General features: G+C 46.8%; 33 non-coding genes across 33 annotated transcripts; all 33 read left to right on the top strand.

Annotated features, from left to right (window-relative positions):
* Nucleotides 1-40: 40 nt before the first annotated feature.
* LOC130817189 (5S ribosomal RNA) lies at nt 41-159 on the top strand. Its single transcript, XR_009043704.1, has one exon. It is a non-coding gene; the product is annotated as a 5S ribosomal RNA (ribosomal RNA).
* A 551-nt stretch (nt 160-710) lies between these two features.
* LOC130817070 (5S ribosomal RNA) lies at nt 711-829 on the top strand. Its single transcript, XR_009043593.1, has one exon. It is a non-coding gene; the product is annotated as a 5S ribosomal RNA (ribosomal RNA).
* A 551-nt stretch (nt 830-1380) lies between these two features.
* LOC130816952 (5S ribosomal RNA) lies at nt 1381-1499 on the top strand. Its single transcript, XR_009043482.1, has one exon. It is a non-coding gene; the product is annotated as a 5S ribosomal RNA (ribosomal RNA).
* A 556-nt stretch (nt 1500-2055) lies between these two features.
* Nucleotides 2056-2174, top strand: LOC130816667 (5S ribosomal RNA). The gene has a single exon (XR_009043203.1). It is a non-coding gene; the product is annotated as a 5S ribosomal RNA (ribosomal RNA).
* A 552-nt stretch (nt 2175-2726) lies between these two features.
* On the top strand, nt 2727-2845 carry LOC130816191 (5S ribosomal RNA). The gene has a single exon (XR_009042737.1). It is a non-coding gene; the product is annotated as a 5S ribosomal RNA (ribosomal RNA).
* A 552-nt stretch (nt 2846-3397) lies between these two features.
* Nucleotides 3398-3516, top strand: LOC130816665 (5S ribosomal RNA). Its single transcript, XR_009043202.1, has one exon. It is a non-coding gene; the product is annotated as a 5S ribosomal RNA (ribosomal RNA).
* A 555-nt stretch (nt 3517-4071) lies between these two features.
* Nucleotides 4072-4190, top strand: LOC130816190 (5S ribosomal RNA). Its single transcript, XR_009042736.1, has one exon. It is a non-coding gene; the product is annotated as a 5S ribosomal RNA (ribosomal RNA).
* Nucleotides 4191-4744: 554 nt separating this feature from the next.
* LOC130816664 (5S ribosomal RNA) lies at nt 4745-4863 on the top strand. The gene has a single exon (XR_009043201.1). It is a non-coding gene; the product is annotated as a 5S ribosomal RNA (ribosomal RNA).
* Nucleotides 4864-5417: 554 nt separating this feature from the next.
* On the top strand, nt 5418-5536 carry LOC130816189 (5S ribosomal RNA). The gene has a single exon (XR_009042735.1). It is a non-coding gene; the product is annotated as a 5S ribosomal RNA (ribosomal RNA).
* Nucleotides 5537-6088: 552 nt separating this feature from the next.
* Nucleotides 6089-6207, top strand: LOC130816663 (5S ribosomal RNA). Its single transcript, XR_009043200.1, has one exon. It is a non-coding gene; the product is annotated as a 5S ribosomal RNA (ribosomal RNA).
* Nucleotides 6208-6762: 555 nt separating this feature from the next.
* On the top strand, nt 6763-6881 carry LOC130816329 (5S ribosomal RNA). Its single transcript, XR_009042870.1, has one exon. It is a non-coding gene; the product is annotated as a 5S ribosomal RNA (ribosomal RNA).
* Nucleotides 6882-7438: 557 nt separating this feature from the next.
* LOC130816677 (5S ribosomal RNA) lies at nt 7439-7557 on the top strand. Its single transcript, XR_009043213.1, has one exon. It is a non-coding gene; the product is annotated as a 5S ribosomal RNA (ribosomal RNA).
* Nucleotides 7558-8114: 557 nt separating this feature from the next.
* On the top strand, nt 8115-8233 carry LOC130816188 (5S ribosomal RNA). The gene has a single exon (XR_009042734.1). It is a non-coding gene; the product is annotated as a 5S ribosomal RNA (ribosomal RNA).
* Nucleotides 8234-8789: 556 nt separating this feature from the next.
* On the top strand, nt 8790-8908 carry LOC130816485 (5S ribosomal RNA). Its single transcript, XR_009043016.1, has one exon. It is a non-coding gene; the product is annotated as a 5S ribosomal RNA (ribosomal RNA).
* Nucleotides 8909-9467: 559 nt separating this feature from the next.
* LOC130816187 (5S ribosomal RNA) lies at nt 9468-9586 on the top strand. The gene has a single exon (XR_009042733.1). It is a non-coding gene; the product is annotated as a 5S ribosomal RNA (ribosomal RNA).
* A 556-nt stretch (nt 9587-10142) lies between these two features.
* On the top strand, nt 10143-10261 carry LOC130816484 (5S ribosomal RNA). Its single transcript, XR_009043015.1, has one exon. It is a non-coding gene; the product is annotated as a 5S ribosomal RNA (ribosomal RNA).
* A 559-nt stretch (nt 10262-10820) lies between these two features.
* On the top strand, nt 10821-10939 carry LOC130816186 (5S ribosomal RNA). The gene has a single exon (XR_009042732.1). It is a non-coding gene; the product is annotated as a 5S ribosomal RNA (ribosomal RNA).
* A 556-nt stretch (nt 10940-11495) lies between these two features.
* LOC130816483 (5S ribosomal RNA) lies at nt 11496-11614 on the top strand. The gene has a single exon (XR_009043014.1). It is a non-coding gene; the product is annotated as a 5S ribosomal RNA (ribosomal RNA).
* Nucleotides 11615-12173: 559 nt separating this feature from the next.
* On the top strand, nt 12174-12292 carry LOC130816185 (5S ribosomal RNA). Its single transcript, XR_009042731.1, has one exon. It is a non-coding gene; the product is annotated as a 5S ribosomal RNA (ribosomal RNA).
* A 556-nt stretch (nt 12293-12848) lies between these two features.
* On the top strand, nt 12849-12967 carry LOC130816482 (5S ribosomal RNA). The gene has a single exon (XR_009043013.1). It is a non-coding gene; the product is annotated as a 5S ribosomal RNA (ribosomal RNA).
* Nucleotides 12968-13525: 558 nt separating this feature from the next.
* LOC130816184 (5S ribosomal RNA) lies at nt 13526-13644 on the top strand. Its single transcript, XR_009042730.1, has one exon. It is a non-coding gene; the product is annotated as a 5S ribosomal RNA (ribosomal RNA).
* Nucleotides 13645-14199: 555 nt separating this feature from the next.
* On the top strand, nt 14200-14318 carry LOC130816662 (5S ribosomal RNA). The gene has a single exon (XR_009043199.1). It is a non-coding gene; the product is annotated as a 5S ribosomal RNA (ribosomal RNA).
* Nucleotides 14319-14873: 555 nt separating this feature from the next.
* On the top strand, nt 14874-14992 carry LOC130816181 (5S ribosomal RNA). The gene has a single exon (XR_009042728.1). It is a non-coding gene; the product is annotated as a 5S ribosomal RNA (ribosomal RNA).
* Nucleotides 14993-15547: 555 nt separating this feature from the next.
* On the top strand, nt 15548-15666 carry LOC130816661 (5S ribosomal RNA). The gene has a single exon (XR_009043198.1). It is a non-coding gene; the product is annotated as a 5S ribosomal RNA (ribosomal RNA).
* Nucleotides 15667-16222: 556 nt separating this feature from the next.
* Nucleotides 16223-16341, top strand: LOC130816180 (5S ribosomal RNA). Its single transcript, XR_009042727.1, has one exon. It is a non-coding gene; the product is annotated as a 5S ribosomal RNA (ribosomal RNA).
* Nucleotides 16342-16897: 556 nt separating this feature from the next.
* On the top strand, nt 16898-17016 carry LOC130816481 (5S ribosomal RNA). Its single transcript, XR_009043012.1, has one exon. It is a non-coding gene; the product is annotated as a 5S ribosomal RNA (ribosomal RNA).
* Nucleotides 17017-17574: 558 nt separating this feature from the next.
* Nucleotides 17575-17693, top strand: LOC130816179 (5S ribosomal RNA). The gene has a single exon (XR_009042726.1). It is a non-coding gene; the product is annotated as a 5S ribosomal RNA (ribosomal RNA).
* Nucleotides 17694-18248: 555 nt separating this feature from the next.
* On the top strand, nt 18249-18367 carry LOC130816480 (5S ribosomal RNA). The gene has a single exon (XR_009043011.1). It is a non-coding gene; the product is annotated as a 5S ribosomal RNA (ribosomal RNA).
* A 558-nt stretch (nt 18368-18925) lies between these two features.
* On the top strand, nt 18926-19044 carry LOC130816178 (5S ribosomal RNA). Its single transcript, XR_009042725.1, has one exon. It is a non-coding gene; the product is annotated as a 5S ribosomal RNA (ribosomal RNA).
* A 555-nt stretch (nt 19045-19599) lies between these two features.
* On the top strand, nt 19600-19718 carry LOC130816834 (5S ribosomal RNA). The gene has a single exon (XR_009043370.1). It is a non-coding gene; the product is annotated as a 5S ribosomal RNA (ribosomal RNA).
* Nucleotides 19719-20274: 556 nt separating this feature from the next.
* On the top strand, nt 20275-20393 carry LOC130816192 (5S ribosomal RNA). Its single transcript, XR_009042738.1, has one exon. It is a non-coding gene; the product is annotated as a 5S ribosomal RNA (ribosomal RNA).
* A 556-nt stretch (nt 20394-20949) lies between these two features.
* LOC130816479 (5S ribosomal RNA) lies at nt 20950-21068 on the top strand. Its single transcript, XR_009043010.1, has one exon. It is a non-coding gene; the product is annotated as a 5S ribosomal RNA (ribosomal RNA).
* A 557-nt stretch (nt 21069-21625) lies between these two features.
* LOC130816177 (5S ribosomal RNA) lies at nt 21626-21744 on the top strand. Its single transcript, XR_009042724.1, has one exon. It is a non-coding gene; the product is annotated as a 5S ribosomal RNA (ribosomal RNA).
* Nucleotides 21745-22180: the final 436 nt, after the last annotated feature.

Genomic DNA, 22180 nt, shown 5'->3' with positions numbered 1-22180 from the left:
CGGCAATGCGCATGTATACAAATTGTTACTGTGAATGAACGGGTGCGATCATACCAGCACTAATGCACCGGATCCCATCAGAACTCCGCAGTTAAGCGTGCTTGGGCGAGAGTAGTACTAGGATGGGTGACCTCCTGGGAAGTCCTCGTGTTGCACCCCTTTTTCCCTTCTTTTTTTTTTATCGTTTTCATTTGCGAATTCTTTCCGCTCCACTTGAGCAAAAGGAATTTCGGTGATTATAGTAATATACTCTTTGGAAGTAATTTTATTTATAAAAATATAACTCGCAACCGGGTCCCGACCTCGAATTTACGGGCACTCGAAGGTAAGGACCCGTTGACGCGGGTCGATGCGCATACGAACGAATTGTTCGAAAGAGGCGTGCATCGGTGCGTTCGTGTAAGCGGAAATTGCACCGGACCCGTCGGAACTCCCCGCGGAAGCGTGCCTGGCATGGATGGCCTCTTGATTTCCAAGTGTTGCGCGGATTTCATAAACATTTTGTCTTTTTTTTGTTGCGAGTTCACCTTGCTTTTACAGACGGCAGACTCTTTTGGGAATGGGACAATACCGGGAAGGTGAAAAACAGTATTTGGGAAGAAGAAGGCTCGAAAGAGGGGTCTCGGTTGCGAGTTTACGAGCTTTGGAATGCTCTGGGTTTTTTTTTGGTCGGCAATGCGCATGTATACAAATTGTTACTGTGAATTAACGGGTGCGATCATACCAGCACTAATGCACCGGATCCCATCAGAACTCCGCAGTTAAGCGTGCTTGGGCGAGAGTAGTACTAGGATGGGTGACCTCCTGGGAAGTCCTCGTGTTGCACCCCTTTTTCCCTTCTTTTTTTTTTATCGTTTTCATTTGCGAATTCTTTCCGCTCCACTTGAGCAAAAGGAATTTCGGTGATTATAGTAATATACTCTTTGGAAGTAATTTTATTTATAAAAATATAACTCGCAACCGGGTCCCGACCTCGAATTTACGGGCACTCGAAGGTAAGGACCCGTTGACGCGGGTCGATGCGCATACGAACGAATTGTTCGAAAGAGGCGTGCATCGGTGCGTTCGTGTAAGCGGAAATTGCACCGGACCCGTCGGAACTCCCCGCGGAAGCGTGCCTGGCATGGATGGCCTCTTGATTTCCAAGTGTTGCGCGGATTTCATAAACATTTTGTCTTTTTTTTGTTGCGAGTTCACCTTGCTTTTACAGACGGCAGACTCTTTTGGGAATGGGACAATACCGGGAAGGTGAAAAACAGTATTTGGGAAGAAGAAGGCTCGAAAGAGGGGTCTCGGTTGCGAGTTTACGAGCTTTGGAATGCTCTGGGTTTTTTTTTGGTCGGCAATGCGCATGTATACAAATTGTTACGGTGAATGAACGGGTGCGATCATACCAGCACTAATGCACCGGATCCCATCAGAACTCCGCAGTTAAGCGTGCTTGGGCGAGAGTAGTACTAGGATGGGTGACCTCCTGGGAAGTCCTCGTGTTGCACCCCTTTTTCCCTTCTTTTTTTTTTTTTTTATCGTTTTCATTTGCGAATTCTTTCCGCTCCACTTGAGCAAAAGGAATTTCGGTGATTATAGTAATATACTCTTTGGAAGTAATTTTATTTATAAAAATATAACTCGCAACCGGGTCCTGACCTCGAATTTACGGGCACTCGAAGGTAAGGACCCGTTGACGCGGGTCGATGCGCATACGAACGAATTGTTCGAAAGAGGCGTGCATCGGTGCGTTCGTGTAAGCGGAAATTGCACCGAACCCGTCGGAACTCCCCGCGGAAGCGTGCCTGGCATGGATGGCCTCTTGATTTCCAAGTGTTGCGCGGATTTCATAAACATTTTGTCTTTTTTTTGTTGCGAGTTAACCTTGCTTTTACAGACGGCGGACTCTTTTGGGAATGGGACAATACCGGGAGGGTGAAAAACAGTATTTGGGAAGAAGAAGGCTCGAAAGAGGGGTCTCGGTTGCGAGTTTACGAGCTTTGGAATGCTCTGGGTTTTTTTTTGGTCGGCAATGCGCTTGTATACAAATTGTTACGGTGAATGAACGGGTGCGATCATACCAGCACTAATGCACCGGATCCTATCAGAACTCCTCAGTTAAGCGTGCTTGGGCGAGAGTAGTACTAGGATGGGTGACCTCCTGGGAAGTCCTCGTGTTGCACCCCTTTTTCCCTTCTTTTTTTTTTTTATCGTTTTATTTGCGAATTCTTTCTGCTCCACTTGAGCAAAAGGCATTTCAGTGATTATGGTAATATAATCTTTGGAAGCAATTTTATTTATAAAAATATAACTCGCAACCGGGTCCCGACCTCGAATTTATGGGCACTCGAAGGTTAGGACCCGTTGACGCGGGTCGATGCGCATACGAACGAATTGCTCGAAAGAGACGTGCATCGGTGCTTTCGTGTAAGCGGAAATTGCACCGGATCCCGTCGGAACTCCCCGCGGAAGCGTGCCTGGCATGGATGTCCTCTTGATTTCAGAGTGGTGCACGGATTTCATAAACATTTTGTCGTTTTTTTGTTGCGAGTTCACCTGGCTTTTACAGCCGGCGGACTCTTTTGTGAATGGGACAATACCGGGAGGGTGAAAAACAGTATTTGGGAAGAAGAAGGCTCGAAAGAGGGGTCTCGGTTGCGAGTTTACGAGCTTTGGAATGCTCTGGGTTTTTTTTTGTCGGCAATGCGCATGTATACAAATTGTTACGGTGAATGAACGGGTGCGATCATACCAGCACTAATGCACCGGATCCCATCAGAACTCCGCAGTTAAGCGTGCTTGGGCGAGAGTAGTACTAGGATGGGTGACCTCCTGAGAAGTCCTCGTGTTGCACCCCTTTTTCCCTTCTTTTTTTTTTTATCGTTTTCATTTGCGAATTCTTTCCGCTCCACTTGAGCAAAAGGAATTTCGGTGATTATAGTAATATACTCTTTGGAAGTAATTTTATTTATAAAAATATAACTCGCAACCGGGTCCCGACCTCGAATTTACGGGCACTCGAAGGTAAGGACCCGTTGACGCGGGTCGATGCGCATACGAACGAATTGTTCGAAAGAGGCGTGCATCGGTGCGTTCGTGTAAGCGGAAATTGCACCGGACCCGTCGGAACTCCCCGCGGAAGCGTGCCTGGCATGGATGGCCTCTTGAATTCCAAGTGTTGCGCGGATTTCATAAACATTTTGTCTTTTTTTTGTTGCGAGTTCACCTTGCTTTTACAGACGGCAGACTCTTTTGGGAATGGGACAATACCGGGAGGGTGAAAAACAGTATTTGGGAATAAGAAGGCTCGAAAGAGGGGTCTCGGTTGCGAGTTTACGAGCTTTGGAATGCTCTGGGTTTTTTTTTGGTCGGCAATGCGCTTGTATACAAATTGTTACGGTGAATGAACGGGTGCGATCATACCAGCACTAATGCACCGGATCCTATCAGAACTCCTCAGTTAAGCGTGCTTGGGCGAGAGTAGTACTAGGATGGGTGACCTCCTGGGAAGTCCTCGTGTTGCACCCCTTTTTCCCTTCTTTTTTTTTTTTTTTATCGTTTTATTTGCGAATTCTTTCTGCTCCACTTGAGCAAAAGGCATTTCAGTGATTATGGTAATATAATCTTTGGAAGCAATTTTATTTATAAAAATATAACTCGCAACCGGGTCCCGACCTCGAATTTATGGGCACTCGAAGGTTAGGACCCGTTGACGCGGGTCGATGCGCATACGAACGAATTGCTCGAAAGAGACGTGCATCGGTGCTTTCGTGTAAGCGGAAATTGCACCGGATCCCGTCGGAACTCCCCGCGGAAGCGTGCCTGGCATGGATGTCCTCTTGATTTCAGAGTGGTGCACGGATTTCATAAACATTTTGTCGTTTTTTTGTTGCGAGTTCACCTGGCTTTTACAGCCGGCGGACTCTTTTGTGAATGGGACAATACCGGGAGGGTGAAAAACAGTATTTGGGAAGAAGAAGGCTCGAAAGAGGGGTCTCGGTTGCGAGTTTACGAGCTTTGGAATGCTCTGGGTTTTTTTTTGTCGGCAATGCGCATGTATACAAATTGTTACGGTGAATGAACGGGTGCGATCATACCAGCACTAATGCACCGGATCCCATCAGAACTCCGCAGTTAAGCGTGCTTGGGCGAGAGTAGTACTAGGATGGGTGACCTCCTGAGAAGTCCTCGTGTTGCACCCCTTTTTCCCTTCTTTTTTTTTTTTTATCGTTTTCATTTGCGAATTCTTTCCGCTCCACTTGAGCAAAAGGAATTTCGGTGATTATAGTAATATACTCTTTGGAAGTAATTTTATTTATAAAAATATAACTCGCAACCGGGTCCCGACCTCGAATTTACGGGCACTCGAAGGTAAGGACCCGTTGACGCGGGTCGATGCGCATACGAACGAATTGTTCGAAAGAGGCGTGCATCGGTGCGTTCGTGTAAGCGGAAATTGCACCGGACCCGTCGGAACTCCCCGCGGAAGCGTGCCTGGCATGGATGGCCTCTTGAATTCCAAGTGTTGCGCGGATTTCATAAACATTTTGTCTTTTTTTTGTTGCGAGTTCACCTTGCTTTTACAGACGGCAGACTCTTTTGGGAATGGGACAATACCGGGAGGGTGAAAAACAGTATTTGGGAATAAGAAGGCTCGAAAGAGGGGTCTCGGTTGCGAGTTTACGAGCTTTGGAATGCTCTGGGTTTTTTTTTGGTCGGCAATGCGCTTGTATACAAATTGTTACGGTGAATGAACGGGTGCGATCATACCAGCACTAATGCACCGGATCCTATCAGAACTCCTCAGTTAAGCGTGCTTGGGCGAGAGTAGTACTAGGATGGGTGACCTCCTGGGAAGTCCTCGTGTTGCACCCCTTTTTCCCTTCTTTTTTTTTTTTTTATCGTTTTATTTGCGAATTCTTTCTGCTCCACTTGAGCAAAAGGCATTTCAGTGATTATGGTAATATAATCTTTGGAAGCAATTTTATTTATAAAAATATAACTCGCAACCGGGTCCCGACCTCGAATTTATGGGCACTCGAAGGTTAGGACCCGTTGACGCGGGTCGATGCGCATACGAACGAATTGCTCGAAAGAGACGTGCATCGGTGCTTTCGTGTAAGCGGAAATTGCACCGGATCCCGTCGGAACTCCCCGCGGAAGCGTGCCTGGCATGGATGTCCTCTTGATTTCAGAGTCGTGCACGGATTTCATAAACATTTTGTCGTTTTTTTGTTGCGAGTTCACCTGGCTTTTACAGCCGGCGGACTCTTTTGTGAATGGGACAATACCGGGAGGGTGAAAAACAGTATTTGGGAAGAAGAAGGCTCGAAAGAGGGGTCTCGGTTGCGAGTTTACGAGCTTTGGAATGCTCTGGGTTTTTTTTTGTCGGCAATGCGCATGTATACAAATTGTTACGGTGAATGAACGGGTGCGATCATACCAGCACTAATGCACCGGATCCCATCAGAACTCCGCAGTTAAGCGTGCTTGGGCGAGAGTAGTACTAGGATGGGTGACCTCCTGAGAAGTCCTCGTGTTGCACCCCTTTTTCCCTTCTTTTTTTTTTTATCGTTTTCATTTGCGAATTCTTTCCGCTCCACTTGAGCAAAAGGAATTTCGGTGATTATAGTAATATACTCTTTGGAAGTAATTTTATTTATAAAAATATAACTCGCAACCGGGTCCCGACCTCGAATTTACGGGCACTCGAAGGTAAGGACCCGTTGACGCGGGTCGATGCGCATACGAACGAATTGTTCGAAAGAGGCGTGCATCGGTGCGTTCGTGTAAGCGGAAATTGCACCGGACCCGTCGGAACTCCCCGCGGAAGCGTGCCTGGCATGGATGGCCTCTTGAATTCCAAGTGTTGCGCGGATTTCATAAACATTTTGTCTTTTTTTTGTTGCGAGTTCACCTTGCTTTTACAGACGGCAGACTCTTTTGGGAATGGGACAATACCGGGAGGGTGAAAAATAGTATTTGGGAATAAGAAGGCTCGAAAGAGGGGTCTCGGTTGCGAGTTTACGAGCTTTGGAATGCTCTGGGTTTTTTTTTGGTCGGCAATGCGCTTGTATACAAATTGTTACGGTGAATGAACGGGTGCGATCATACCAGCACTAATGCACCGGATCCTATCAGAACTCCTCAGTTAAGCGTGCTTGGGCGAGAGTAGTACTAGGATGGGTGACCTCCTGGGAAGTCCTCGTGTTGCACCCCTTTTTCCCTTCTTTTTTTTTTTTTTTATCGTTTTATTTGCGAATTCTTTCTGCTCCACTTGAGCAAAAGGCATTTCAGTGATTATGGTAATATAATCTTTGGAAGCAATTTTATTTATAAAAATATAACTCGCAACCGGGTCCCGACCTCGAATTTATGGGCACTCGAAGGTTAGGACCCGTTGACGCGGGTCGATGCGCATACGAACGAATTGCTCGAAAGAGACGTGCATCGGTGCTTTCGTGTATGCGGAAATTGCACCGGATCCCGTCGGAACTCCCCGCGGAAGCGTGCCTGGCATGGATGTCCTCTTGATTTCAGAGTGGTGCACGGATTTCATAAACATTTTGTCGTTTTTTTGTTGCGAGTTCACCTGGCTTTTACAGCCGGCGGACTCTTTTGTGAATGGGACAATACCGGGAGGGTGAAAAACAGTATTTGGGAAGAAGAAGGCTCGAAAGAGGGGTCTCGGTTGCGAGTTTACGAGCTTTGGAATGCTCTGGGTTTTTTTTTGTCGGCAATGCGCATGTATACAAATTGTTACGGTGAATGAACGGGTGCGATCATACCAGCACTAATGCACCGGATCCCATCAGAACTCCGTAGTTAAGCGTGCTTGGGCGAGAGTAGTACTAGGATGGGTGACCTCCTGAGAAGTCCTCGTGTTGCACCCCTTTTTCCCTTCTTTTTTTTTTTTTTTTATCGTTTTCATTTGCGAATTCTTTCCGCTCCACTTGAGCAAAAGGAATTTCGGTGATTATAGTAATATACTCTTTGGAAGTAATTTTATTTATAAAAATATAACTCGCAACCGGGTCCCGACCTCGAATTTACGGGCACTCGAAGGTAAGGACCCGTTGACGCGGGTCGATGCGCATACGAACGAATTGTTCGAAAGAGGCGTGCATCGGTGCGTTCGTGTAAGCGGAAATTGCACCGGACCCGTCGGAACTCCCCGCGGAAGCGTGCCTGGCATGGATGGCCTCTTGAATTCCAAGTGTTGCGCGGATTTCATAAACATTTTGTCTTTTTTTTGTTGCGAGTTCACCTTGCTTTTACAGACGGCGGACTCTTTTGGGAATGGGACAATACCGGGAGGGTGAAAAACAGTATTTGGGAATAAGAAGGCTCGACAGAGGGGTCTCGGTTGCGAGTTTACGAGCTTTGGAATGCTCTGGGTTTTTTTTTGGTCGGCAATGCGCTTGTATACAAATTGTTACGGTGAATGAACGGGTGCGATCATACCAGCACTAATGCACCGGATCCCATCAGCAATCCGCAGTTAAGCGTGCTTGGGCGAGAATAGTACTAGGATGGGTGACCTCCTGGGAAGTGCTCGTGTTGCACCCCTTTTTCCCTTCTTTTTTTTTTTTTTTTATCGTTTTATTTGCGAATTCTTTCTGCTCCACTTGAGCGAAAGGCATTTTAGTGATTATGGTAATATAATCTTTGGAAGCAATTTTATTTATAAAAATATAACTCGCAACCGGGTCCCGACCTCGAATTTATGGGCACTCGAAGGTTAGGACCCGTTGACGCGGGTCGATGCGCATACGAACGAATTGCTCGAAAGAGACGTGCATCGGTGCTTTCGTGTAAGCGGAAATTGCACCGGATCCCGTCGGAACTCCCCGCGGAAGCGTGCCTGGCATGGATGTCCTCTTGATTTCAGAGTGGTGCACGGATTTCATAAACATTTTGTCGTTTTTTTGTTGCGAGTTCACCTGGCTTTTACAGCCGGCGGACTCTTTTGTGAATGGGACAATACCGGGAGGGTGAAAAACAGTATTTGGGAAGAAGAAGGCTCGAAAGAGGGGTCTCGGTTGCGAGTTTACGAGCTTTGGAATGCTCTGGGTTTTTTTTTGGTCAGCAATGCGCATGTATACAAATTGTTACGGTGAATGAACGGGTGCGATCATACCAGCACTAATGCACCGGATCCCATCAGAACTCCGCAGTTAAGCGTGCTTGGGCGAGAGTAGTACTAGGATGGGTGACCTCCTGAGAAGTCCTCGTGTTGCACCCCTTTTTCCCTTCTTTTTTTTTTTTTTTATCGTTTTCATTTGCGAATTCTTTCCGCTCCACTTGAGCAAAAGGAATTTCGGTGATTATAGTAATATACTCTTTGGAAGTAATTTTATTTATAAAAATATAACTCGCAACCGGGTCCCGACCTCGAATTTACGGGCACTCGAAGGTAAGGACCCGTTGACGCGGGTCGATGCGCATACGAACGAATTGTTCGAAAGAGGCGTGCATCGGTGCGTTCGTGTAAGCGGAAATTGCACCGGACCCGTCGGAACTCCCCGCGGAAGCGTGCCTGGCATGGATGGCCTCTTGAATTCCAAGTGTTGCGCGGATTTCATAAACATTTTGTCTTTTTTTTGTTGCGAGTTCACCTTGCTTTTACAGACGGCGGACTCTTTTGGGAATGGGACAATACCGGGAGGGTGAAAAACAGTATTTGGGAATAAGAAGGCTCGACAGAGGGGTCTCGGTTGCGAGTTTACGAGCTTTGGAATGCTCTGGGTTTTTTTTTGGTCGGCAATGCGCTTGTATACAAATTGTTACGGTGAATGAACGGGTGCGATCATACCAGCACTAATGCACCGGATCCCATCAGAACTCCGCAGTTAAGCGTGCTTGGGCGAGAATAGTACTAGGATGGGTGACCTCCTGGGAAGTGCTCGTGTTGCACCCCTTTTTCCCTTCTTTTTTTTTTTTTTTTTTATCGTTTTATTTGCGAATTCTTTCTGCTCCACTTGAGCGAAAGGCATTTCAGTGATTATGGTAATATAATCTTTGGAAGCAATTTTATTTATAAAAATATAACTCGCAACCGGGTCCCGACCTCGAATTTATGGGCACTCGAAGGTTAGGACCCGTTGACGCGGGTCGATGCGCATACGAACGAATTGCTCGAAAGAGACGTGCATCGGTGCTTTCGTGTAAGCGGAAATTGCACCGGATCCCGTCGGAACTCCCCGCGGAAGCGTGCCTGGCATGGATGTCCTCTTGATTTCAGAGTGGTGCACGGATTTCATAAACATTTTGTCGTTTTTTTGTTGCGAGTTCACCTGGCTTTTACAGCCGGCGGACTCTTTTGTGAATGGGACAATACCGGGAGGGTGAAAAACAGTATTTGGGAAGAAGAAGGCTCGAAAGAGGGGTCTCGGTTGCGAGTTTACGAGCTTTGGAATGCTCTGGGTTTTTTTTTGGTCAGCAATGCGCATGTATACAAATTGTTACGGTGAATGAACGGGTGCGATCATACCAGCACTAATGCACCGGATCCCATCAGAACTCCGCAGTTAAGCGTGCTTGGGCGAGAGTAGTACTAGGATGGGTGACCTCCTGAGAAGTCCTCGTGTTGCACCCCTTTTTCCCTTCTTTTTTTTTTTTTTTATCGTTTTCATTTGCGAATTCTTTCCGCTCCACTTGAGCAAAAGGAATTTCGGTGATTATAGTAATATACTCTTTGGAAGTAATTTTATTTATAAAAATATAACTCGCAACCGGGTCCCGACCTCGAATTTACGGGCACTCGAAGGTAAGGACCCGTTGACGCGGGTCGATGCGCATACGAACGAATTGTTCGAAAGAGGCGTGCATCGGTGCGTTCGTGTAAGCGGAAATTGCACCGGACCCGTCGGAACTCCCCGCGGAAGCGTGCCTGGCATGGATGGCCTCTTGAATTCCAAGTGTTGCGCGGATTTCATAAACATTTTGTCTTTTTTTTGTTGCGAGTTCACCTTGCTTTTACAGACGGCGGACTCTTTTGGGAATGGGACAATACCGGGAGGGTGAAAAACAGTATTTGGGAATAAGAAGGCTCGACAGAGGGGTCTCGGTTGCGAGTTTACGAGCTTTGGAATGCTCTGGGTTTTTTTTTGGTCGGCAATGCGCTTGTATACAAATTGTTACGGTGAATGAACGGGTGCGATCATACCAGCACTAATGCACCGGATCCCATCAGAACTCCGCAGTTAAGCGTGCTTGGGCGAGAATAGTACTAGGATGGGTGACCTCCTGGGAAGTGCTCGTGTTGCACCCCTTTTTCCCTTCTTTTTTTTTTTTTTTTTTATCGTTTTATTTGCGAATTCTTTCTGCTCCACTTGAGCGAAAGGCATTTCAGTGATTATGGTAATATAATCTTTGGAAGCAATTTTATTTATAAAAATATAACTCGCAACCGGGTCCCGACCTCGAATTTATGGGCACTCGAAGGTTAGGACCCGTTGACGCGGGTCGATGCGCATACGAACGAATTGCTCGAAAGAGACGTGCATCGGTGCTTTCGTGTAAGCGGAAATTGCACCGGATCCCGTCGGAACTCCCCGCGGAAGCGTGCCTGGCATGGATGTCCTCTTGATTTCAGAGTGGTGCACGGATTTCATAAACATTTTGTCGTTTTTTTGTTGCGAGTTCACCTGGCTTTTACAGCCGGCGGACTCTTTTGTGAATGGGACAATACCGGGAGGGTGAAAAACAGTATTTGGGAAGAAGAAGGCTCGAAAGAGGGGTCTCGGTTGCGAGTTTACGAGCTTTGGAATGCTCTGGGTTTTTTTTTGGTCAGCAATGCGCATGTATACAAATTGTTACGGTGAATGAACGGGTGCGATCATACCAGCACTAATGCACCGGATCCCATCAGAACTCCGCAGTTAAGCGTGCTTGGGCGAGAGTAGTACTAGGATGGGTGACCTCCTGAGAAGTCCTCGTGTTGCACCCCTTTTTCCCTTCTTTTTTTTTTTTTTTATCGTTTTCATTTGCGAATTCTTTCCGCTCCACTTGAGCAAAAGGAATTTCGGTGATTATAGTAATATACTCTTTGGAAGTAATTTTATTTATAAAAATATAACTCGCAACCGGGTCCCGACCTCGAATTTACGGGCACTCGAAGGTAAGGACCCGTTGACGCGGGTCGATGCGCATACGAACGAATTGTTCGAAAGAGGCGTGCATCGGTGCGTTCGTGTAAGCGGAAATTGCACCGGACCCGTCGGAACTCCCCGCGGAAGCGTGCCTGGCATGGATGGCCTCTTGAATTCCAAGTGTTGCGCGGATTTCATAAACATTTTGTCTTTTTTTTGTTGCGAGTTCACCTTGCTTTTACAGACGGCGGACTCTTTTGGGAATGGGACAATACCGGGAGGGTGAAAAACAGTATTTGGGAATAAGAAGGCTCGACAGAGGGGTCTCGGTTGCGAGTTTACGAGCTTTGGAATGCTCTGGGTTTTTTTTTGGTCGGCAATGCGCTTGTATACAAATTGTTACGGTGAATGAACGGGTGCGATCATACCAGCACTAATGCACCGGATCCCATCAGAACTCCGCAGTTAAGCGTGCTTGGGCGAGAATAGTACTAGGATGGGTGACCTCCTGGGAAGTGCTCGTGTTGCACCCCTTTTTCCCTTCTTTTTTTTTTTTTTTTTTATCGTTTTATTTGCGAATTCTTTCTGCTCCACTTGAGCGAAAGGCATTTCAGTGATTATGATAATATAATCTTTGGAAGCAATTTTATTTATAAAAATATAACTCGCAACCGGGTCCCGACCTCGAATTTATGGGCACTCGAAGGTTAGGACCCGTTGACGCGGGTCGATGCGCATACGAACGAATTGCTCGAAAGAGACGTGCATCGGTGCTTTCGTGTAAGCGGAAATTGCACCGGATCCCGTCGGAACTCCCCGCGGAAGCGTGCCTGGCATGGATGTCCTCTTGATTTCAGAGTGGTGCACGGATTTCATAAACATTTTGTCGTTTTTTTGTTGCGAGTTCACCTGGCTTTTACAGCCGGCGGACTCTTTTGTGAATGGGACAATACCGGGAGGGTGAAAAACAGTATTTGGGAAGAAGAAGGCTCGAAAGAGGGGTCTCGGTTGCGAGTTTACGAGCTTTGGAATGCTCTGGGTTTTTTTTTGGTCAGCAATGCGCATGTATACAAATTGTTACGGTGAATGAACGGGTGCGATCATACCAGCACTAATGCACCGGATCCCATCAGAACTCCGCAGTTAAGCGTGCTTGGGCGAGAGTAGTACTAGGATGGGTGACCTCCTGAGAAGTCCTCGTGTTGCACCCCTTTTTCCCTTCTTTTTTTTTTTTTTTATCGTTTTCATTTGCGAATTCTTTCCGCTCCACTTGAGCAAAAGGAATTTCGGTGATTATAGTAATATACTCTTTGGAAGTAATTTTATTTATAAAAATATAACTCGCAACCGGGTCCCGACCTCGAATTTACGGGCACTCGAAGGTAAGGACCCGTTGACGCGGGTCGATGCGCATACGAACGAATTGTTCGAAAGAGGCGTGCATCGGTGCGTTCGTGTAAGCGGAAATTGCACCGGACCCGTCGGAACTCCCCGCGGAAGCGTGCCTGGCATGGATGGCCTCTTGAATTCCAAGTGTTGCGCGGATTTCATAAACATTTTGTCTTTTTTTTGTTGCGAGTTCACCTTGCTTTTACAGACGGCGGACTCTTTTGGGAATGGGACAATACCGGGAGGGTGAAAAACAGTATTTGGGAATAAGAAGGCTCGACAGAGGGGTCTCGGTTGCGAGTTTACGAGCTTTGGAATGCTCTGGGTTTTTTTTTGGTCGGCAATGCGCTTGTATACAAATTGTTACGGTGAATGAACGGGTGCGATCATACCAGCACTAATGCACCGGATCCCATCAGAACTCCGCAGTTAAGCGTGCTTGGGCGAGAATAGTACTAGGATGGGTGACCTCCTGGGAAGTGCTCGTGTTGCACCCCTTTTTCCCTTCTTTTTTTTTTTTTTTTTTATCGTTTTATTTGCGAATTCTTTCTGCTCCACTTGAGCGAAAGGCATTTCAGTGATTATGATAATATAATCTTTGGAAGCAATTTTATTTATAAAAATATAACTCGCAACCGGGTCCCGACCTCGAATTTATGGGCACTCGAAGGTTAGGACCCGTTGACGCGGGTCGATGCGCATACGAACGAATTGCTCGAAAGAGACGTGCATCGGTGCTTTCGTGTAAGCGGAAATTGCACCGGATCCCGTCGGAACTCCCCGCGGAAGCGTGCCTGGCATGGATGTCCTCTTGATTTCAGAGTGGTGCACGGATTTCATAAACATTTTGTCGTTTTTTTGTTGCGAGTTCACCTGGCTTTTACAGCCGGCGGACTCTTTTGTGAATGGGACAATACCGGGAGGGTGAAAAACAGTATTTGGGAAGAAGAAGGCTCGAAAGAGGGGTCTCGGTTGCGAGTTTACGAGCTTTGGAATGCTCTGGGTTTTTTTTTGTCGGCAATGCGCATGTATACAAATTGTTACGGTGAATGAACGGGTGCGATCATACCAGCACTAATGCACCGGATCCCATCAGAACTCCGCAGTTAAGCGTGCTTGGGCGAGAGTAGTACTAGGATGGGTGACCTCCTGAGAAGTCCTCGTGTTGCACCCCTTTTTCCCTTCTTTTTTTTTTTTTTATCGTTTTCATTTGCGAATTCTTTCCGCTCCACTTGAGCAAAAGGAATTTCGGTGATTATAGTAATATACTCTTTGGAAGTAATTTTATTTATAAAAATATAACTCGCAACCGGGTCCCGACCTCGAATTTACGGGCACTCGAAGGTAAGGACCCGTTGACGCGGGTCGATGCGCATACGAACGAATTGTTCGAAAGAGGCGTGCATCGGTGCGTTCGTGTAAGCGAAAATTGCACCGGACCCGTCGGAACTCCCCGCGGAAGCGTGCCTGGCATGGATGGCCTCTTGAATTCCAAGTGTTGCGCGGATTTCATAAACATTTTGTCTTTTTTTTCTTGCGAGTTCACCTTGCTTTTACAGACGGCAGACTCTTTTGGGAATGGGACAATACCGGCAGGGTGAAAAACAGTATTTGGGAATAAGAAGGCTCGAAAGAGGGGTCTCGGTTGCGAGTTTACGAGCTTTGGAATGCTCTGGGTTTTTTTTTGGTCGGCAATGCGCTTGTATACAAATTGTTACGGTGAATGAACGGGTGCGATCATACCAGCACTAATGCACCGGATCCTATCAGAACTCCTCAGTTAAGCGTGCTTGGGCGAGAGTAGTACTAGGATGGGTGACCTCCTGGGAAGTCCTCGTGTTGCACCCCTTTTTCCCTTCTTTTTTTTTTTTTTTATCGTTTTATTTGCGAATTCTTTCTGCTCCACTTGAGCAAAAGGCATTTCAGTGATTATGGTAATATAATCTTTGGAAGCAATTTTATTTATAAAAATATAACTCGCAACCGGGTCCCGACCTCGAATTTATGGGCACTCGAAGGTTAGGACCCGTTGACGCGGGTCGATGCGCATACGAACGAATTGCTCGAAAGAGACGTGCATCGGTGCTTTCGTGTAAGCGGAAATTGCACCGGATCCCGTCGGAACTCCCCGCGGAAGCGTGCCTGGCATGGATGTCCTCTTGATTTCAGAGTGGTGCACGGATTTCATAAACATTTTGTCGTTTTTTTGTTGCGAGTTCACCTGGCTTTTACAGCCGGCGGACTCTTTTGTGAATGGGACAATACCGGGAGGGTGAAAAACAGTATTTGGGAAGAAGAAGGCTCGAAAGAGGGGTCTCAGTTGCGAGTTTACGAGCTTTGGAATGCTCTGGGTTTTTTTTTGTCGGCAATGCGCATGTATACAAATTGTTACGGTGAATGAACGGGTGCGATCATACCAGCACTAATGCACCGGATCCCATCAGAACTCCGCAGTTAAGCGTGCTTGGGCGAGAGTAGTACTAGGATGGGTGACCTCCTGAGAAGTCCTCGTGTTGCACCCCTTTTTCCCTTCTTTTTTTTTTTTTTATCGTTTTCATTTGCGAATTCTTTCCGCTCCACTTGAGCAAAAGGAATTTCGGTGATTATAGTAATATACTCTTTGGAAGTAATTTTATTTATAAAAATATAACTCGCAACCGGGTCCCGACCTCGAATTTACGGGCACTCGAAGGTAAGGACCCGTTGACGCGGGTCGATGCGCATACGAACGAATTGTTCGAAAGAGGCGTGCATCGGTGCGTTCGTGTAAGCGGAAATTGCACCGGACCCGTCGGAACTCCCCGCGGAAGCGTGCCTGGCATGGATGGCCTCTTGAATTCCAAGTGTTGCGCGGATTTCATAAACATTTTGTCTTTTTTTTGTTGCGAGTTCACCTTGCTTTTACAGACGGCAGACTCTTTTGGGAATGGGACAATACCGGGAGGGTGAAAAACAGTATTTGGGAATAAGAAGGCTCGAAAGAGGGGTCTCGGTTGCGAGTTTACGAGCTTTGGAATGCTCTGGGTTTTTTTTTGGTCGGCAATGCGCTTGTATACAAATTGTTACGGTGAATGAACGGGTGCGATCATACCAGCACTAATGCACCGGATCCTATCAGAACTCCTCAGTTAAGCGTGCTTGGGCGAGAGTAGTACTAGGATGGGTGACCTCCTGGGAAGTCCTCGTGTTGCACCCCTTTTTCCCTTCTTTTTTTTTTTTTTTATCGTTTTATTTGCGAATTCTTTCTGCTCCACTTGAGCAAAAGGCATTTCAGTGATTATGGTAATATAATCTTTGGAAGCAATTTTATTTATAAAAATATAACTCGCAACCGGGTCCCGACCTCGAATTTATGGGCACTCGAAGGTTAGGACCCGTTGACGCGGGTCGATGCGCATACGAACGAATTGCTCGAAAGAGACGTGCATCGGTGCTTTCGTGTAAGCGGAAATTGCACCGGATCCCGTCGGAACTCCCCGCGGAAGCGTGCCTGGCATGGATGTCCTCTTGATTTCAGAGTGGTGCACGGATTTCATAAACATTTTGTCGTTTTTTTGTTGCGAGTTCACCTGGCTTTTACAGCCGGCGGACTCTTTTGTGAATGGGACAATACCGGGAGGGTGAAAAACAGTATTTGGGAAGAAGAAGGCTCGAAAGAGGGGTCTCGGTTGCGAGTTTACGAGCTTTGGAATGCTCTGGGTTTTTTTTTGGTCAGCAATGCGCATGTATACAAATTGTTACGGTGAATGAACGGGTGCGATCATACCAGCACTAATGCACCGGATCCCATCAGAACTCCGCAGTTAAGCGTGCTTGGGCGAGAGTAGTACTAGGATGGGTGACCTCCTGAGAAGTCCTCGTGTTGCACCCCTTTTTCCCTTCTTTTTTTTTTTTTTTATCGTTTTCATTTGCGAATTCTTTCCGCTCCACTTGAGCAAAAGGAATTTCGGTGATTATAGTAATATACTCTTTGGAAGTAATTTTATTTATAAAAATATAACTCGCAACCGGGTCCCGACCTCGAATTTACGGGCACTCGAAGGTAAGGACCCGTTGACGCGGGTCGATGCGCATACGAACGAATTGTTCGAAAGAGGCGTGCATCGGTGCGTTCGTGTAAGCGGAAATTGCACCGGACCCGTCGGAACTCCCCGCGGAAGCGTGCCTGGCATGGATGGCCTCTTGAATTCCAAGTGTTGCGCGGATTTCATAAACATTTTGTCTTTTTTTTGTTGCGAGTTCACCTTGCTTTTACAGACGGCGGACTCTTTTGGGAATGGGACAATACCGGGAGGGTGAAAAACAGTATTTGGGAATAAGAAGGCTCGACAGAGGGGTCTCGGTTGCGAGTTTACGAGCTTTGGAATGCTCTGGGTTTTTTTTTGGTCGGCAATGCGCTTGTATACAAATTGTTACGGTGAATGAACGGGTGCGATCATACCAGCACTAATGCACCGGATCCCATCAGAACTCCGCAGTTAAGCGTGCTTGGGCGAGAATAGTACTAGGATGGGTGACCTCCTGGGAAGTGCTCGTGTTGCACCCCTTTTTCCCTTCTTTTTTTTTTTTTTTTTTATCGTTTTATTTGCGAATTCTTTCTGCTCCACTTGAGCGAAAGGCATTTCAGTGATTATGATAATATAATCTTTGGAAGCAATTTTATTTATAAAAATATAACTCGCAACCGGGTCCCGACCTCGAATTTATGGGCACTCGAAGGTTAGGACCCGTTGACGCGGGTCGATGCGCATACGAACGAATTGCTCGAAAGAGACGTGCATCGGTGCTTTCGTGTAAGCGGAAATTGCACCGGATCCCGTCGGAACTCCCCGCGGAAGCGTGCCTGGCATGGATGTCCTCTTGATTTCAGAGTGGTGCACGGATTTCATAAACATTTTGTCGTTTTTTTGTTGCGAGTTCACCTGGCTTTTACAGCCGGCGGACTCTTTTGTGAATGGGACAATACCGGGAGGGTGAAAAACAGTATTTGGGAAGAAGAAGGCTCGAAAGAGGGGTCTCAGTTGCGAGTTTACGAGCTTTGGAATGCTCTGGGTTTTTTTTTGTCGGCAATGCGCATGTATACAAATTGTTACGGTGAATGAACGGGTGCGATCATACCAGCACTAATGCACCGGATCCCATCAGAACTCCGCAGTTAAGCGTGCTTGGGCGAGAGTAGTACTAGGATGGGTGACCTCCTGAGAAGTCCTCGTGTTGCACCCCTTTTTCCCTTCTTTTTTTTTTTTTTATCGTTTTCATTTGCGAATTCTTTCCGCTCCACTTGAGCAAAAGGAATTTCGGTGATTATAGTAATATACTCTTTGGAAGTAATTTTATTTATAAAAATATAACTCGCAACCGGGTCCCGACCTCGAATTTACGGGCACTCGAAGGTAAGGACCCGTTGACGCGGGTCGATGCGCATACGAACGAATTGTTCGAAAGAGGCGTGCATCGGTGCGTTCGTGTAAGCGGAAATTGCACCGGACCCGTCGGAACTCCCCGCGGAAGCGTGCCTGGCATGGATGGCCTCTTGAATTCCAAGTGTTGCGCGGATTTCATAAACATTTTGTCTTTTTTTTGTTGCGAGTTCACCTTGCTTTTACAGACGGCAGACTCTTTTGGGAATGGGACAATACCGGGAGGGTGAAAAACAGTATTTGGGAATAAGAAGGCTCGACAGAGGGGTCTCGGTTGCGAGTTTACGAGCTTTGGAATGCTCTGGGTTTTTTTTTGGTCGGCAATGCGCTTGTATACAAATTGTTACGGTGAATGAACGGGTGCGATCATACCAGCACTAATGCACCGGATCCCATCAGAACTCCGCAGTTAAGCGTGCTTGGGCGAGAATAGTACTAGGATGGGTGACCTCCTGGGAAGTGCTCGTGTTGCACCCCTTTTTCCCTTCTTTTTTTTTTTTTTTTTTATCGTTTTATTTGCGAATTCTTTCTGCTCCACTTGAGCGAAAGGCATTTCAGTGATTATGGTAATATAATCTTTGGAAGCAATTTTATTTATAAAAATATAACTCGCAACCGGGTCCCGACCTCGAATTTATGGGCACTCGAAGGTTAGGACCCGTTGACGCGGGTCGATGCGCATACGAACGAATTGCTCGAAAGAGACGTGCATCGGTGCTTTCGTGTAAGCGGAAATTGCACCGGATCCCGTCGGAACTCCCCGCGGAAGCGTGCCTGGCATGGATGTCCTCTTGATTTCAGAGTGGTGCACGGATTTCATAAACATTTTGTCGTTTTTTTGTTGCGAGTTCACCTGGCTTTTACAGCCGGCGGACTCTTTTGTGAATGGGACAATACCGGGAGGGTGAAAAACAGTATTTGGGAAGAAGAAGGCTCGAAAGAGGGGTCTCGGTTGCGAGTTTACGAGCTTTGGAATGCTCTGGGTTTTTTTTTGTCGGCAATGCGCATGTATACAAATTGTTACGGTGAATGAACGGGTGCGATCATACCAGCACTAATGCACCGGATCCCATCAGAACTCCGCAGTTAAGCGTGCTTGGGCGAGAGTAGTACTAGGATGGGTGACCTCCTGAGAAGTCCTCGTGTTGCACCCCTTTTTCCCTTCTTTTTTTTTTTTTTATCGTTTTCATTTGCGAATTCTTTCCGCTCCACTTGAGCAAAAGGAATTTCGGTGATTATAGTAATATACTCTTTGGAAGTAATTTTATTTATAAAAATATAACTCGCAACCGGGTCCCGACCTCGAATTTACGGGCACTCGAAGGTAAGGACCCGTTGACGCGGGTCGATGCGCATACGAACGAATTGTTCGAAAGAGGCGTGCATCGGTGCGTTCGTGTAAGCGGAAATTGCACCGGACCCGTCGGAACTCCCCGCGGAAGCGTGCCTGGCATGGATGGCCTCTTGATTTCCAAGTCTTGCGCGGATTTCATAAACATTTTGTCTTTTTTTTGTTGCGAGTTCACCTTGCTTTTACAGACGGCGGACTCTTTTGGGAATGGGACAATACCGGGAGGGTGAAAAACAGTATTTTGGAAGAAGAAGGCTCGAAAGAGGGGTCTCGGTTGCGAGTTTACGAGCTTTGGAATGCTCTGGGTTTTTTTTTGTTCGGCAATGCGCATGTATACAAATTGTTACGGTGAAGGAACGGGTGCGATCATACCAGCACTAATGCACCGGATCCCATCAGAACTCCGCAGTTAAGCGTGCTTGGGCGAGAGTAGTACTAGGATGGGTGACCTCCTGGGAAGTCCTCGTGTTGCACCCCTTTTTCCCTTCTTTTTTTTTTTTTTTTATCGTTTTCATTTGCGAATTCTTTCCGCTCCACTTGAGCAAAAGGAATTTCTGTGATTATAGTAATATACTCTTTGGAAGTAATTTTATTTATAAAAATATAACTCGCAACCGGGTCCCGACCTCGAATTTACGGGCACTCGAATGTAAGGACCCGTTGACGCGGGTCGATGCGCATACGAACGAATTGTTCGAAAGAGGCGTGCATCGGTGCGTTCGTGTAAGCGGAAATTGCACCGGACCCGTCGGAACTCCCCGCGGAAGCGTGCCTGGCATGGATGGCCTCTTGAATTCCAAGTGTTGCGCGGATTTCATAAACATTTTTTTTTTTTTTGTTGCGAGTTCACCTTGCTTTTACAGACGGCAGACTCTTTTGGGAATGGGACAATACCGGGAGGGTGAAAAACAGTATTTGGGAAGAAGAAGGCTCGAAAGAGGGGTCTCGGTTGCGAGTTTACGAGCTTTGGAATGCTCTGGGTTTTTTTTTGGTCGGCAATGCGCATGTATACAAATTGTTACGGTGAATGAACGGGTGCGATCATACCAGCACTAATGCACCGGATCCCATCAGAACTCCGCAGCTAAGCGTGCTTGGGCGAGAGTAGTACTAGGATGGGTGACCTCCTGGGAAGTCCTCGTGTTGCACCCCTTTTTCCCTTCTTTTTTTTTTTTTTTATCGTTTTCATTTGCGAATTCTTTCCGCTCCACTTGAGCAAAAGGAATTTCGGTGATTATAGTAATATACTCTTTGGAAGTAATTTTATTTATAAAAATATAACTCGCAACCGGGTCCCGACCTCGAATTTACGGGCACTCGAAGGTAAGGACCCGTTGACGCGGGTCGATGCGCATACGAACGAATTGTTCGAAAGAGGCGTGCATCGGTGCGTTCGTGTAAGCGGAAATTGCACCGGACCCGTCGGAACTCCCCGCGGAAGCGTGCCTGGCATGGATGGCCTCTTGAATTCCAAGTGTTGCGCGGATTTCATAAACATTTTGTCTTTTTTTTGTTGCGAGTTCACCTTGCTTTTACAGACGGCAGACTCTTTTGGGAATGGGACAATACCGGGAGGGTGAAAAACAGTATTTGGGAATAAGAAGGCTCGACAGAGGGGTCTCGGTTGCGAGTTTACGAGCTTTGGAATGCTCTGGGTTTTTTTTTGGTCGGCAATGCGCTTGTATACAAATTGTTACGGTGAATGAACGGGTGCGATCATACCAGCACTAATGCACCGGATCCCATCAGAACTCCGCAGTTAAGCGTGCTTGGGCGAGAATAGTACTAGGATGGGTGACCTCCTGGGAAGTGCTCGTGTTGCACCCCTTTTTCCCTTCTTTTTTTTTTTTTTTTTATCGTTTTATTTGCGAATTCTTTCTGCTCCACTTGAGCGAAAGGCATTTCAGTGATTATGGTAATATAATCTTTGGAAGCAATTTTATTTATAAAAATATAACTCGCAACCGGGTCCCGACCTCGAATTTATGGGCACTCGAAGGTTAGGACCCGTTGACGCGGGTCGATGCGCATACGAACGAATTGCTCGAAAGAGACGTGCATCGGTGCTTTCGTGTAAGCGGAAATTGCACCGGATCCCGTCGGAACTCCCCGCGGAAGCGTGCCTGGCATGGATGTCCTCTTGATTTCAGAGTGGTGCACGGATTTCATAAACATTTTGTCGTTTTTTTGTTGCGAGTTCACCTGGCTTTTACAGCCGGCGGACTCTTTTGTGAATGGGACAATACCGGGAGGGTGAAAAACAGTATTTGGGAAGAAGAAGGCTCGAAAGAGGGGTCTCGGTTGCGAGTTTACGAGCTTTGGAATGCTCTGGGTTTTTTTTTGTCGGCAATGCGCATGTATACAAATTGTTACGGTGAATGAACGGGTGCGATCATACCAGCACTAATGCACCGGATCCCATCAGAACTCCGCAGTTAAGCGTGCTTGGGCGAGAGTAGTACTAGGATGGGTGACCTCCTGAGAAGTCCTCGTGTTGCACCCCTTTTTCCCTTCTTTTTTTTTTTTTTATCGTTTTCATTTGCGAATTCTTTCCGCTCCACTTGAGCAAAAGGAATTTCGGTGATTATAGTAATATACTCTTTGGAAGTAATTTTATTTATAAAAATATAACTCGCAACCGGGTCCCGACCTCGAATTTACGGGCACTCGAAGGTAAGGACCCGTTGACGCGGGTCGATGCGCATACGAACGAATTGTTCGAAAGAGGCGTGCATCGGTGCGTTCGTGTAAGCGAAAATTGCACCGGACCCGTCGGAACTCCCCGCGGAAGCGTGCCTGGCATGGATGGCCTCTTGAATTCCAAGTGTTGCGCGGATTTCATAAACATTTTGTCTTTTTTTTCTTGCGAGTTCACCTTGCTTTTACAGACGGCAGACTCTTTTGGGAATGGGACAATACCGGGAGGGTGAAAAACAGTA

The sequence above is a fragment of the Amaranthus tricolor genome, chromosome 6 (assembly GCF_026212465.1).
Source record: "Amaranthus tricolor cultivar Red isolate AtriRed21 chromosome 6, ASM2621246v1, whole genome shotgun sequence".
Lineage (NCBI taxonomy): Eukaryota > Viridiplantae > Streptophyta > Magnoliopsida > Caryophyllales > Amaranthaceae > Amaranthus > Amaranthus tricolor.
This window is presented reverse-complemented; position numbering and strand designations above follow the sequence as displayed.